The sequence below is a fragment of the Nicotiana tabacum genome, chromosome 8 (assembly GCF_000715075.1).
Source record: "Nicotiana tabacum cultivar K326 chromosome 8, ASM71507v2, whole genome shotgun sequence".
Lineage (NCBI taxonomy): Eukaryota > Viridiplantae > Streptophyta > Magnoliopsida > Solanales > Solanaceae > Nicotiana > Nicotiana tabacum.
In genome coordinates, this window is record NC_134087.1 from 64,651,574 (window position 1) to 64,667,951 (window position 16,378).

The window sequence follows — 16,378 nt, forward strand, 5'->3', positions numbered from 1 at the left end:
ATACTGGGTGACCGTTATAGAACCCTGCTGGAGGCGCTCAAACTGCCTCTGATAGGCCTCTCTCTGAGTAACGGGGAGAAACTTCTCCAGACAAAATACTGCAAACTGCTCCAAAGTCAAAGATGGTGACCCAGCTGGTCTAGCTAAGCAATAATCTCTCCACCAAGTCTTGGCGGATCCAGACAAGCGAAATACAGCAAAATTGACCCCATTGGTCTCAACAATGCCCATGTTCCTGAGAACCTCGTGGCAGCTGTCTAGATAATCCTGGGGATCCTCAATAGATGCATCGCTGAAAGTAGTAGTGAAGAGCTTGGTGAACCTATCTAGTATCCACAAAGTATCGACGGACATAGCCGCTCCATCACCGGTCTGAGCTACCACACGCAGTTGTACTGCTCCAACTGGCTAAATCGCTAGAGTCTGAATCTTAGGAGCTACCTACTCCGGAGTGCGAGTAGAAAGAGTCTGGGCCCCTCCTCCAGCATGAGAAGTGGTTGGTGCTATAGAAAGCAAAACTGCTCGGGTGACACTCTCCATGAGGCCCACCAATAGGACCTGAGCATCCTGGAGAACTGGGGTAGCAATAAACCCATTTGGGACATGAGTTGGGCCTATCGGAATTGCTGGGGCCGGAACCTCCACCTCAAAATCAACCTGAGGCTCCGCCACTGGTGCTGCTGCTCGGGGCTGAACTCTGCCCCTACCTCGGCCTCTAGCACGGCCTCGGCCTCGACCTCTACCCCTAGTGGAAGCTGCTGATGGGGGCTCAGGTTGCTGAGCGGTAGATGAGGAAGCGCATGTTCTCGCCATCTGCAAAAGAACGGAGTAGCAATTCAATCAGTATTGGGGAAACAGAACCGCACGACAAGAAAGAACAAAGGTTAAGTTTTCCTAACTTTGTAGCCTCTAGGGGATAAATACAACCATCTCTGTACTGATCTCTCAGACTCTACTAAGTTTGTCTGTGAACTGTGAGACCCATTTAACCTAGATCTCTGATACCATCTTGTCACGACCCGAATTTTCCACCCTCAGGAGTCGTGATGGCACCTACTAATGGGAGATAGGCAAGCCAAACCTTAACTACCTACTACACTTTCATATTGCTTCATTTTAACAAACACGAGGCGATAACATGATAACAACGGAATTTTAAGTAAATAAGTGGAAGTCAAGAGTTATAAAACTTAAAACTACGTCTATTACAACTTTTAAGCTTTAATTACCCCAAAATCTAGTGTCACAGTATCACAGACTGTCTAAGAGTTACTACATACAAGGTCTGAAGAAATAACATCACAACGTTTCTGAAGTATGAAAAATGAAACAGGAAATAGAGATAGAGGGAGACGACAGGGCCTACGGACGCATGCAGGTCTACCTTGGGTCTCCAAGTGGACAGAAGGAAGCCCTCTAACTACTGTCCGAAAGCTGCTACGGGATCTGCACACAGTGCAGAGTATAGTATCAGCACAACCGATCCCATGTGTTGGTAAGTGTCTGGCCTAACCCCGACGAAGTAGTGATGAGGCTAGGACCAGACTCCAGATAAACCTGTTCAGTTATATAACATATGGCGGAAAAGTAACAAGTAATAAGCAATTAAAGCTGGGGAAGGGGAACATGCTTCGGGGGTAGCAGACAAAACAAAATAACAAGAAATAACAAGGAACCTAACAATATAACTTCTAACACAAATAAAGAAAAGTGAAGACAACTTTCACTTTCAGTTTCCATCTTGTTGACGACATGCAACCCGATCCCATTTCTCATATCTTGTGGTAGGAATACCACCCGCTCCCATTTCATCATATCTTGTAGTTGGTGTACCACCCGCTCCCATTTCATAATATCTTGTGGTAGGCGTACCACCTGCTCCTATTTCTTAATATCTTGTGGTAGGTGCACCACCCGCTCCCATTTCATTATCTTGTGGTAGGCGTACCACCCGCTCCCATTTCATTATCTTGTGGTAGGCGTACCACTCGCTCCCATTTCATAATATCTTGTGGTAGGTGTACCACCTGCTCCCATTTCACTGTTCATCACACAATCACAAGAAATCCCGGCAAGGGAATAAAAGTAATATAATAATTTCTCGACAAGGGAACAACAATATCGAAATAGTCATCCCGGCAAGGGAGAATCAGCTATAACCAATCTCACTTAGCTGGTACTCAGTTCAATTAATGAAAATGCTTAATCATAGAAGATCATTAATTAAAGCATACAAGGTGTCATTCAAGAACACAACAACTTTCAATTTAAGATCAACGGTCATGCTTGACACCAACGTTTAGATACTCGTCACCATGCCAATAAGTCGTACTCAACAAGAAACAAGTAGTAAATATGACTCAACTCCTAATCCCCCAAGCTAGATTAGACTAAACACTTACCTCGATGCCTTGAACACCACTCAAGTCTCAATTATAGCTTTACTCCTCGATTCCACCACCAGTCCGCTCGAATCTAATCACAAGTTACTTAATTCGTCAATAAGTTCTAAATGAATCAACCCCAATGCATGAAAAATGAGTTTTCCAAGGTTTTACCCAAAATTCAAAAATAACCTCGAGCCCACATGGTCGAAACCCGAGGTTCGGACAAAAACCCGATTACCTATTCCCCCATGAATTCAAATATATAACTTGCTTTGAAATCAGACCTCAAATTGAGGTCCAAATCCCCAATTTTAGAAAAACCTAGGTTCTACCCAAAACACCCAATTTCCCCCATGAAAATCTTTGATTTGAAGTTGAAATCATGTTAAAAGATGTTAAGGAGTGAACAAAATGAGTTAGAAATCACTTACCAACGTTTTGGAGAAGAAAGGCTGTTTGAAAAATCGTCTCTTATGTTTTTGGGGTTTTGAAAGGAGAAAAATAACTGAAATTCCCATTTATTTATACCCCTCTCAGACCCCCAGTGCGGACCACATCAATTGGACCGCGGCTGCACTAGCGTACCTGAAGACCTGCAGTTCAGCACCCTGTGCGGACCGCACAAGGCCGACTGCGGCCGCACAGCCTCCACCGCGGACCGCACAATTGCGACCGCGGCCGCGCTGGCCCCTCCGCGGTCACACGCGATTTCTCGCGGACCGCACTAGAGGGTTCAGAGATTGCAACTTCCTGAACCTGCAACACCTGACTTTCTAAGCCTAAGGCATCCCAGAACCTACTCGAAACTCACCCGAGCCTTCGAAACTCCAACACAAGTATACACACAGCCTCAAAAACATCCTACAGATATATTCATGTAATAAAATTGCCAAAAAAACATCACGAGCATCGAATTAAACCTCGAGATCAATGATATTTCTCAAAACTCTTTCAAACATCAAATTTCTCAATTAAGGTCTGGATCGCGTCAATCGACGTCCATTTTCAACCAATTTTTTCAGGAATGACTCAAGTCATATATAAGACCTGTACCGGGCGCCGGAACCAAAATACGGGCCCTATACCATTGCTTTCTAATCAGTTTTCATTTCAAATTTTCTTAAACAATTTCTGAAAACAACTTCACTCAAAAAATTCATTTTTCAGACTTAGCACCTCGGAATTCGATTCCGGACATACACCCAAGTCCCATATTTTCCTACGGACCCTCCAGGACCGTCGAATCACGGATCCAGGTCCGTTTACCCAAAATGTTGACCGGAGTCAAATTTATTCATTTTAACATCAAAACTTAGCATTTTTCACATAGTTTCATATTTAAGCTTTCCGACTATGCGCCCGAACTGCTCACGCAAATCGAGGCAACTCTAATGAGGTTTTCAGGGCCTCGGAGACATAGAAATCAACTGAAAGCAACTGATGGCCCCTTTGGGTCATCATAAGTGGACTTTTTGATATCGAGGTCAGATTCCAATTCCAGAAGTTGGACTAGGTTCGTAATACCAAATGTGACGTGTATGCAAAATTTGAGGTCAACCGGATGTGATTTGATAGGTTTCAGCATCGAATGTAGAAGTTTGAAATTCTAAAGTTCATTAAGCTTGAATTGGAGTGCGATTCATGGTTTTAGCATTGTTTGGTGTGATTTAGGCTTTGAGTAGGTTGGTGTTATGTTATGGGATTGGTTTGTGTTATTGGATAGGATCCCGTAGGCCTCGGGTGTGTTTTGGGGTGGTTCCGGACTAAATTGGGTGATTTTTTACTGTTGTTGCTGTATCTGGTTTCCCTCTTCGCGAATGCGAAGGGAGTGGACGCAAGGTAGTGGACGTGAATGCGAGGTAGTGGACGTGAATGTGAGGTATGATCTAGGTAAGCCTTCGCGAACGCAGTCAAGACTATGCGAACGCGAAGAGGGAAGGAGGCCTGGGGGACCTGGAGCCATCGTCCTTCGCGAATGCGGAGGTCCGATCACGAACACGAAATAGGGGAGACTGAGGGCCTTCAGGAACGTGAGGCTATGATCGTGAACACGAAGAAGGGTAGTGATGGGCAGTGTCATTTTAAAGATGGGATTTTGCCATTTTCCTCTATTTTTCAATTGGTTGGTCGATTTTTCGAGCTCTTGGAGGGGAGATTTTCATCATTTATGTCAAGGTAAGTGATTCCCACCTATTGCAAGTTAAAATACATGGTTTGTATAAGGATTTGAAGACGAAAAATTGTAGAAATTGTGGGGTTTTGGTAGAAACCTAGAAAATTGGTATTTTAGATTTTGATCACGAATTTGGGAATGGAATTGAGAATAAATCATATGTTTGAGTTCGTGGGGTTATGGGTAAAGTATATGTTCAAAAAAATTCGGAATCCTAGCACGTGGGCCCGATGGTGATTTTTATCGACTTTTCAAGCGGATTTGATAATTTGTTTAAATCGAATTATTATAAATATTAGAGTATATTTTCATGGGTTTTCCTATTATTTGGCTAGTTTTGGAGCATTGGGCATCAGTTTGAGGTGTTAGAGTGGCATTGGAGCCGGTTATGGAACTTCGGAGCGAGGTAAGTCTCCTTTCTAACCATGTAAGAGGGAATTAACCCTATAGGTGAACTAAATTATTGCGTGTTTCTACTTGTGGGGGCCACGTACGCACGAGATGACGAGAGTCCGTATGTAGCTACTAGCTATGCCTATGTCCGGGTAGTTTTAGGCTTACATCATGCATTGTTGATATTGTTATTAATTTGTGTTTATTGTTGGCCTTGAGAGGGAGCTAGAATGAGTTTTCTTATTAGATGTTTTGAAAGGAGTTGAAATTGAACATTTAAGATTTAAAAGGTTTCGTTTGAACTTCGTAATTTCGAAAGGAATTGAGGAATATTATAATAGCTTACGAAATCTATGTGTAACCGCGTCGCATGTATGTTTCGTGAGTGGGATAATTTCCTTAAAAATCTACAAGCTGAATTTCCCTTATTTTGAAAAGTATCAAGAAAGAGATATGGTTTTAATATTAAATCTATATTTGACCGTGTCGCAAGTATGATCCGTGAGCGGGGTGATTCTTTAAATTTATATTTGACCGCATCGCATGTATGATTTGCAAGTGGGGTATTTACTAATACTACTCTTATGGGATTGGGCCGCTTGCCTCGGCAGAATTTATGTATCACACTCTCATGGAAGTGGACCGTTTGCCTTGGCAGGTTAATAGATGCATCTATGGTTTATGTCATTCGATCCTCGACAGTACACAGTTTACTTTTATGTTGGATCGGACCGTACGCCTCAGCATTTCCTATATATATATATATTATCCTCATAGAATCGTGCGTAATGTTTGGCAAGAAGCCAGTGCATCTTAGGGTTTTTCCCCTAACTTGAATTATGACAATCTCTTTGATGAAATCCACTATATCTATGTATATGTTCCGGTTACGGAGGGAACTTGCTAGTTGAGAGCTGAGTAAATTCTAAAGAGGGGAATTACCGCGTATTTTATACTTGTTTGTTTCATACATTTACTTTGTCTCAAATTTATTCACTTCTTTACTGTACTCGATATTATTGGACCACTAGTAAGTGACGAAGTCGACCCCTCGTTACTACTTTTTCGAGGTTATACTAGATACTTACTCGGTATGCATTATTTTCGTACTCATACTACAGTTGCTTTACATTTTGTTGTATAGGCACATCTATGTCTAGTGGCTTTGCGGACGCAACAGCATGGTTGATAAGGGGACGTAGGTGAGCTGCATCTCATGCTACGTTCCGCAGCCAGCAAAGTCTCCTTCAAAGTATTTACATTTTTCTTTTCTATCCAAATTTGTACTCCAGATAGATGCTGTATTTTATTAAATTTTTCTAGTTGATGCTCATGCACTTGTGACATCGGGTTCTGGGATGATTATGGATTATTCATTGATGACATAGTTAAAATATTATTATTTATTCTGAAATCTCATCTTTTACTATTAAATTGAAGAAAAATCATGGTTTCAAAAATAATAAAATCGGGTTGGCTTGCCTGACATCGGTGTCCGGTGCCATCACAACCTTTATTGTATTTTGGGTCGTGACAACATGGTATCGGAGCACTAGGTTCACTTAGGTCTCACGAGTCCTGAGCGAGTCTAGTAGAGTCTTGTGAATCGGTATGGAAACGTCTGTACTTATCTTCGAGAGGCTACAGGGCTGTTAGGAGAACTTCCTTTCTTGATTCCTCATCGTGCGGTTTGATTCCTTTGAGGCTTATGCCTTCATTTCCTTCCCATTCAATCTTATGCAACATGAAGCTCTAGTTATAAATCGAAAATGAGGAATTGTAATAGTACTACAGATGTGGTGTGGGATGTTTCTCCCTACGTAGTTGATTGATCTATTGTCATCACCTTGCAGAAGGATATTTTGTCATTTCAGCTCAGTAGCTGTACTTCTAAGATCTTTGAGTCTATGCACAGGTTGCTATGATGCTCACGAGTTGTTATTGCACAATATTGATGTGATGGTAAGAAACTTGCTTATGTGTCAGGGCAGCGAATGACTTGAGAGGAGGTTTGCTCAGTGCATGATTCAAAGATTCGGTATTTTATTTCCGATGGAGGAAAAGGCAATCAGACTGCAAATGTTCAGGTTTGAGTTGATGAAGAACAAGACTTGATATTTTCGAGCGTGGTAGGATCTTCATATGTGATGCGGTGTCATTGTCCTTGTTAAATACGTTAAGTTCGCCGGTGTTATGGTTTTCATCAATTTACCTTTAGGGAAGAGTAGCATATGGGATTCTGCGGTAGGAAGAGTACACGCTTGCGAAATGTTTAGAGTGATTTGGGATTCATTGCGAACAGTGACTAGGTCTACGGACTTAATTTGGAATATTGGCTATTATACAACAGGAGATAGGATACGACCGAAAGGAGTTTCTTGATATGAAGAAGGATACAACATGACTTTGGATTGGAATGTATTGTCTCACCTTTAGTTGATATACATGAGGAGAGAACGGACTTGTACAACTAGTGAATGAACACGACTCATGATGGTTTACTGATTTTGTAGCAATTGTACCCAATGCATCGACGAAGGAAGAATCTTTGTGTGTTTTAGGTTTATGCAATGGTATCTTCAAGCTAAGTGGGAGAATCTCACTGCCTACAATTGGATTGTATGGTTATCTACTTGTGAGGTTTCTAGTGATTGACATATTGATGGGTTATTACGACTAAAGAAAGAGAACATCAGTAGTGATTTGAGCAAAGGATTTGTGGAATTTGTGTTATAATTGGCCTTATCAATTATGTTCAGGCCTGGGGAAGGTGTAGGATTTATGCTTCGTGTAGATGTGAGTTATAAGGAAAATGATTCGGCCGGGTTCTACGTTGAGAGGGTGTTCATGTGCTAGAAGGGCCTTGGGGTTGATTATATTCGGGACCAAGCCAGAGTAGGTGACTCTCAACAATGGTCCTAGCGAATTCAAAGGTTAAAATGCGGTGCCTAAGAATTTTAAGCCCGCGGTATGGTTAAGAATCGAGCTTTGGCAGCGGATTATAAAAAGAGGCTTGGAATGTTCTATGATATCTTCGGCTTGTAGTGTAGCATTTGGAGGAATGAGAGAAATGTCTTCGTATCCGTAGAGGAATTATCAAAATGTGTGTATCAGTTGAGGATGTGAACATGCGCACTAGGAGGATATGAGATGGTTCATGGGTTTTGAGATGGTGTGGTCTCGTGAAATGAGGTCACTCAGGGAGAGTGCGGATTTGGAATCGTGATGTTTTGAATGGAGCTATTATTATTTCTAAGGCAAGTTAAGAATAAATTAGGAGAAGATAGGTCGGTTAGCAATGGTTGAATTGGCATGACAGTGGCATTGATCAATTCCCTCAGCGCGTTGAGTTATGCATGTGATTTGTGGCAGTATGTGCGAGGCTTGAAGGCTACCGTAATTGATTTTAGTTGGAGGTATTCAAGTATTATGGCATGTTATATGTACATGGATCCCGGAAGGATCATGGTGGTTTAGACCACTGCCGAGGATCATGCGGTTATAAGAATTCAGTCACGTATTGCTATGGTTCTCCTGAAATGAGTTAAGTGAAAGGTTTTTATATGATGAAGTGTTTAATCTATTAGTGGTTCAGGAGTTATGATAAAAAATTTATATTGTCGCGTATGTGCAGGTTAGGTGTTGTGAGTGGTGTTGATATCCAATTTTTTCCTCATATTTTAAATATAGATACATATACTTTCAAAATAGTGCATATGCACCATCATTAGATTTATAAGCATACACAAATATTTTTTATAAATTTTTTATAATTTTAAAGACTTTAACCCAATTTATTCCTGCATTTTACTATATATAAATATCCAATAATTATCCTCCAAATTATTTTCATGATTATTTAATCGTCTAAACTTACCATTTATACCAATATGAGGTTTTAAATATTGTCAGTGTATTTCTTATAATTACATATTTAAGGCTAAATTGCATATTTTTGCAATAATATCCCATATCCATATATAATTACATTATTTATGTGAAAAATGATTTTTTATATTTTTATAATGTTAAGTAATTATTATTAATTATTTTCATTCACGAATGATATTTTTTTTATTAATTATTTTTATAAATTATTATTTGTGAAATAGTGGGTATTTAAAATCTAGCCCTAAAATCCCCTATTTTCAGATTAAACCCAACACCCTTACACCATCCCAATACCCTGAGCCCAAACCAAATAACCCCCAGCCCAACCAATTAAACTAACCCGACCCAGAACCCCAACTAATCGTGGTTGTTGATCTCTGAGATCAACGGCCCCTATTACTTCTACCCTTTTTAATTAACCAAACCCTCCCAAACCCTAAACTATTCTCTACCATCCGTCACCTTTGGAATCCCTCATCTCTCTGGCCAAACCCTATCCTCTTCCCCCAATTTTCTCTCCTAATCCTGCCGGACATGGGATTACATAGTGGTTTCTGCAATATTGTACTTCCCCCAGGTACTGGAACCTTCTATATACCACTTACCCAAACATGGAAAGCGGATCCCATCTACTTTGAACCAAAGCTGGTTCAGTTCGTTGACATTTTCCGTTTATGTTCGTCTTGTTCTTTTATGGTATGAATCTCTGTGTATCTTTGTAATTCTTACTTACCCTAAAATTAGGGTTTCAGATCTCTTTTAGATCAAACCAAATATTATTCGATTCTTTGATTTTAAGTGTTATCTCATCTATATGTATCCTATTATGTGTAAATTTGTTCTTCTCTGCTGATTTTTTACTTGCCTTAAAATTAGTGTTTCAAATTCTTTTAAATCGAACCAAATCTAGTTTGATTCTTTGATTTTAAATAGTATTTCCGTCTATGTTCATTTTATTCTATGCAGCATGTGATTTTCACCTTTTATTTATTTTAGATTTCTACTGATTTGTGTACTTTACCTAAAATAAGGGTTTTGAAATTTTCTCTTTTCCTTACTAATTTCGAGTGTTTTCTTTTTTAGTGTTTTGACCGATGATATTTCATGTTTATGTGTTTGATTCCTTCACTATATAAATCTCTCCCCATTCCCCTTTGAAATAGTCTGGAATCATTAAGAAAAATTACTAAAAAAAAATGTGTGTGTTTCGCTCTTTAATAATCTTGTTCTGCACTTTGGTTCATGGACGGCTGAAAGCCAAGGCTAGAAATTCTGAGTTCTTGTTCTTTTGTTAATATTCATAACACTGTGGACTTCCTTTCCTTCTTGTTTTCACTTAACTAATGAGTTACCAAACCCTTGTCTTTTCACTTCTACTTACCTGTCATTAACATGTGTTTTTCACTTCTGAAGATTGTTGTTCAATATGTTTCTGGACTGTTCTCGTATGCAATTCTGACTATCTCACTTCAATTTTAAGCTTCTCCTAATCTAGATGCCATTACATTTGTAGTTTGAGACATGTTTAGACCTGAGTTGATTAATTCCTTCTAATTATGCCTAGCCTATGTGTCACTGATAGCCATCTCTTGAATGTTTAAGTTTGCTATTAGCCCTGTTATTTGAACATGCTCTCATATCCCTTTTCTATGGATTAGTTGACTCAGTATGAGTGCATTTATTAAGTAAATAACAAGTCTGTTTCTGAATCTGTTGTAATGTAGCCTGTTTTGATCCTGTTTTCATCATATCTTGACTTCTTCAGTAATTGCCCTAATTAGTTCTCAGCATCTTAAGTCCTGTTGCTCATTGATATGATCCCTTCTTGTGACACTAGCCTTCTACACTTAGCATAATCTGAACTCTCTTTTTCTTCTTACTATAAGACTATCTTACAACTTGCCTTGTTATGCATTATGGGTTGAACTTGTTTTTTTCTTAATTTTGTTAAGTCTGTTCTTAAATCTAAGCATGTTCTATTGCCTCTCCTATGTTCTCAACTTGAATATGTTTATAGCACTTAGTGTTATCCCTTAATTAGCCCATTCCCTTACTGTTTGGTTCTTATTCTTAGCCGGCTGAAAGCCAAGGCTACTTAGGTTCTATCCTTTGACCTCCCTAGTGTGAGCACTGCTCAAGGTTCATTTGAGACCTTTGTGAACTCTGACACACTAGGACTTGGTCCCTAGTTATTCTCTGAATCTCTCCTATTAGCGTCCCTAGTGTGAGCACTGCCCTAGGTTCTTGAAGCCATTGGGAAATCTAACACACTAGGGTCTTGGTTCTATATGCTCAACTCTATTTTCTATCTATTGGGTGAATCAATTGATTTCTAGCTGCCCTATGTCAATGGAGATGTAATTCCTGGGCTATTGTGAACCATGAGAATGAAGGCCTGGCGTAGCCGGGTGTATCTTTGGGCCTGCTGTAGGCTCCCTATAGTTATTTATCTTTGTAATTTATTCCTATTCATTTTGGGTCTGTAATAATTGTTGTAATAACATTTGGAGTATTAGTAAAATTGGAAAAGGGGTTTTATCTTAATATTTGCATTACAATGGGTAGACATCCTTCTTATAGGTGCTTTACTGTGCTCAAATGTGTTATTATGTTCAAGTATTATAGAAATCCTTCCTATAGGTATTCTATTTTGCTCAAAATGTGTCATTATGCTCAAACATGTTCGATTATTATGTGTTAGTAATCCTACCTATAGCTTCTTCATTTGGTTCAAATGTATTCTGCTTTTACCTGTTATAAACCATGCATATAGAATTACATTGATTCACAAATACCTGTCCTTTGCAATGTTCACATAAACACCATGCCTATAGGATTATGTTGGTTCACAAATACCTATCCTTTACAATGTTCACATAGAGATCATGCCTATAGGATTACGTTGATTCGCAAATACCTTTTCTTTGCAATGTTCACGTAAATATCATGCCTATAGGAGCATAATCAGATGTCATTTCTGTTATTCCCATTACACTGTCACCCGCCTAGAAAGCATGCCTATAAGGATAAAATGTTAATAACATCAATATAATTGTCAATTGCTAGAAATCCTGCCTATAGGGTGTTCTATTCATGCTGCTAACCTTAGATCTTCAAACAACTACATAATCACACAATGACTAGATATCTAATACGTCAAAATTACAGCATTACCTTGATAATATTGAAATCCAAAATCACATAGAGATCATGCCTATAGGATTCAACAACTTTAATTAGTCTAAAATATGCAACTGTCAAAAGCTCAATGTGTTTGCGTGCATTCATTGTTTACGTATGGAGGCTAACTTGAGCCCTTAACTACTTTTATATGAAGTCCAACTTGTTTTGCATGTCGATTAGTTTTATCATTTTGAGAAGCCTGAGTGGAGTCTAGAATGACGTAAATAGAGGTCCAAAACATCCTGGACCATAGGCATGGGACGGGTAGTGTACGCATAAGGCACGGTTTAGAACCAACTAGTGCACTTTAGGTAACAACTTAAAGATAGTAATCGGTTATCAGGAGATGATAGTCTATTTACTGAATAATATGAGTAACACTCCATCTTGAGGGAGTTATGAGGTATTATTTATGTTGCACGGGGCAATCCTTTAGGCTAAAAGATTTTGGACCACCACCTTGTCTTTAAATCAATTATTTGTGTTTAATAATGAACTTTCCAAATTCCATGTTTTCTTAGCTTTGATCACATAGACAAATTCCTATAGATGAGTTTGGTCGGGACCCACAATTATGGACCTCGAAGAGTGTCTATCACCTTCTCTTCGAGGTAATTTCGAGCCCTTACCCGATCTTTGGTAACGCAAACTAGTCAAATAGAGTTATCTGCAAAATAGGTGCCCTAACACACCTCAAAACTATTTGGTGGCGACTCTCTCTTTTAACACACTTCCTTAAAAGAGGGCGCGACAGCATGGTGACTCTACTAGGGACGTCTTACCATAAGTGAACTTGGTCTATATGAATTAGTCTTCTCTTATAAGCGTGTCTTCATTATCTTTGCTATTACATGAATACCCCGTTCATGTTTCCCTTTTATTTTCTACCTGTATACCCATTTCCACGTTTTCCTTTTATTTGAACTCACATGCAAATCTCTGCTTAATTTGGTCATAACATGTGCTTTCCTTTAGACATTCTTTAAAGAATTGCTACATCATGTCTCTCCCCACCCTTACTCCCTTATCTAGTTTATTATAATTTTCATATTCCGCGAACTGACTTCTTCCTCGTTTTTCTTTCTTTCTATTTACGTTTCATTCAATACTGCATTTACTGCTTATAACATACAAAAATATTTGACAACGTGTTGTTTTATATTTGCGTAAAGCATGCTCCTCATCATATTCCACTCGTGCGTAATCAATACCATAGCGGCACTTGATGAGTGTCCGCGCTCTTCCTAAATCACCCTTTAAATTTGGAAAGGTTAATTTGCGGTAAAACTAGTCGATCAACGGTACAGTCGACGGTTTCATGCCTTTCCCTCTCAAGTTTTCCGCTTGAGGGTACCGGTCTAGACTCTTCTAGAAACCCCACTGTAATATCAATTATGCATGCATCATGTCCAAACCTAGTATGAGTTAGAATGTTGTCCGCATAATAACTCACTAAGACAAGCCTTGTACAAAGTCCGTCGGGATTTCCATAGTCCCAATGGGTACAATCACGATTTGTACATTATTTGGAGAAAACATGCCAATATGTTGATCACTAACGTGTAAATAACCAAATCTGGAGGGGAAAAGGGCTAACTCTATTTGTTTTACAGAAATGAGGCCCGAAGTCCCCAGGTTCAGCATGGTTCGGAATATCCCACCTTTGTTGCTAGATTGGTGGGAAAACCTCGCACTGAGTGACAAAAACCATGTGAAAAGAGTCCTCGGGAATTTACCATCTATGTTAGACATTCAGCCAAACAACGCATTAATTGAGGCCGCTACTATGTTCTAGGATGAGAAGAGAGCCGTTTTCCATTTTGCTGACATAGAAATGACTCCCATTTTTGAAGAAATAGGAGGTTTCGCTGGGCTCCCGTGGGATAGTCCTGGTTTGTTGGTACCGGAAAATCGCACTCCTTGAGGTTTCTTGAAAATTATGGGTTTCAGGAAAAATGATGATTTAGTCTATTTGACGAAGTCTTTTATACCATTCGACTTCCTCTATGAGCATTATAGACACATCAAGTGATACCGCATTTACCACGATGAGTTTGCCATCACTTCTTTGGGTTGGACTCACCGCCGAGTTTTTGTGTTCATTGTGTATTTTCTGAGGATGCTGGTATTTCCAATACAAGGAGAAAGGATCCACACTCGCCTAGCTATGGTCACTAAGGCTTTAATGGAGGGGATTGAGGGGCAAACTTTCACCATTGTCCCTATGGTTTTGACTTATATGTACCGGGCTTTAGACCATTGCAAGAAGGGGTATAGGCACTTCGGGGCAGTAATCTGCTGCTGCAAGTATGGTTGTTGGAATACCTTCAGAGGGGAGAATAACGTCAAGAATTTCCGCGACGACTATGGAATGACCACATAGCCTATCCCCATCCGAAAAATATGACTTTTATCCCAAATAGGTTTTTGCACAACCGGAAAATACTGTGGGCTGGGCACACTACTTCAACAATCTGACTGATGACAAAGTACATTGGATGTTTGAGTGGTTCCCTATCAGTGAATTCATCATCATGTCGAGAGATACTCCTCATCTAGTGTTAATCGAATTAAGGGGGATTTATCCTTATGCTCATATCATGGTTATAAGACAAGATGGGAGAAAGCAGGTTATACCACGAATTTCCAAAATGGTTCAGTACAAGGCAGACTTCCAGGGGAACACCATTCCATTTAAGTTTGAGGCACAACACATGTGGCATCAAAAGGTCATTGTGGAGAATGATACTATTGAGCTAGATCGGTATCATGTCGGCTATGTGCACTTCTATCCATCATGGTTGGTAGATGATATAGCGGGGGATGTCAAGCCAATGATTAATCTAAATAATAGGGTTATAGACGACGCTGCTAAAGCACAAGTCAAGTATAGGATGCTGTGTAAAAGCGTCTTCGAGTCTGAAGCCAGGCATTTGGAACAACATAAAGCGGATATGGAAGCAATCAACGAGTGGAGGGAAATCGCTACTAAGTCGATATAGAGGTTGGAATATTTAGAGTAGGGGTTAATAGAGCTTGATGGAAAGATGAGAAACAGGGTTGCAGGCTGTCAAAACATGGATGGCAATGAAGGAGGGCTCCTAGCAAGGGCATATGTTCTGTTGGACATGCACGACCTGGGGAATCTGATCGATGGGGCAAAGAAGACCAAGCATGGAGAAGGTGCCTCTAGGACCAAATAGATTAGTAATTATGTTTTACTTACTTTCTAGACTCGTTTTAGGATTTGGTAGTAATAAGGCAAATGTCATTAGTGACTCTTTATAATTATTGTCGTTTTAGTATAGATTTGATTCATTTATCGTATTAATGAAATGACGTAGTTATTGGCATTGGTTTTCTCTAAATTTATATGTCGCTTAGGCCTACCTCGGGCACAATGGGGTCCCCAAATTAAGACGCGAATTTATAATTCCGCAATATGTGTTTAAATACCGCAAACATCTTTTTAATACTCCTCACTGACTTGTTTACCTTTTGATTTTCTTCTTTTTTTTATTTGTTTATTCTCATCCCTTAAGGTTGGTTCATGCATACTGGAATCATCAGCATATCATACCAGATCTAGAGGTCTTCCACCTCCTCCTCATCCAAGTGATCCTAAAAGCAAAGGAAAAGCCAGAATGGATGATACAAGCAATATCAGGAAAGACAATACTACGCATAAAGAGAATGTCAAAACTTCAGATGGTTGAAGCACTCCAGGATAGAATTACTTGGTTTTATGGTTGGAACAGAAGATATTGGAGTTACAAAAGGAACTTGAGTAGGTCTGGAACTTGGCAAACCTTTCCCTTACCCTGAACGTCCCCGACGTCAACCAACAAAACATCAAAAACCCCAGCACCTCCCCAGAACACACAAAACCAACAAAATCCTCCAGCACCTCACCAATATGCCAAACCTCCTCAAAATCCCAATCCTCCACCAGTACCAACTCCTCCACATTATCATCATCATCATCCAACCCATTGTCCATAAACCACCACCTACCAAATCCTCAAAATGCACCACAACCTACCCCTGATCCCCAAACTCAACCAACGACCACCACTATGCCCAAATTCCTGGAGTCCATCAAAGCAACCCCATATACGTAGAAACCTTACCCCACACCCCACAACAAACCTTATACATACCGGAGTCCACCGAGAAGGACATGTTTATCAAGAACATGGCAGAGGAGCTCAAGAAGCTTACTAGTCGAGTCCAAGGTGTTGAAGGCGGTAAAGGCATCGAAGGTTTGAATTATGAAATTTGTGTATTCAATCATACATAGAACTACCAGAGTGTTACAAATCTCCTAAGTTCGAGATGTTCGACGGGATAG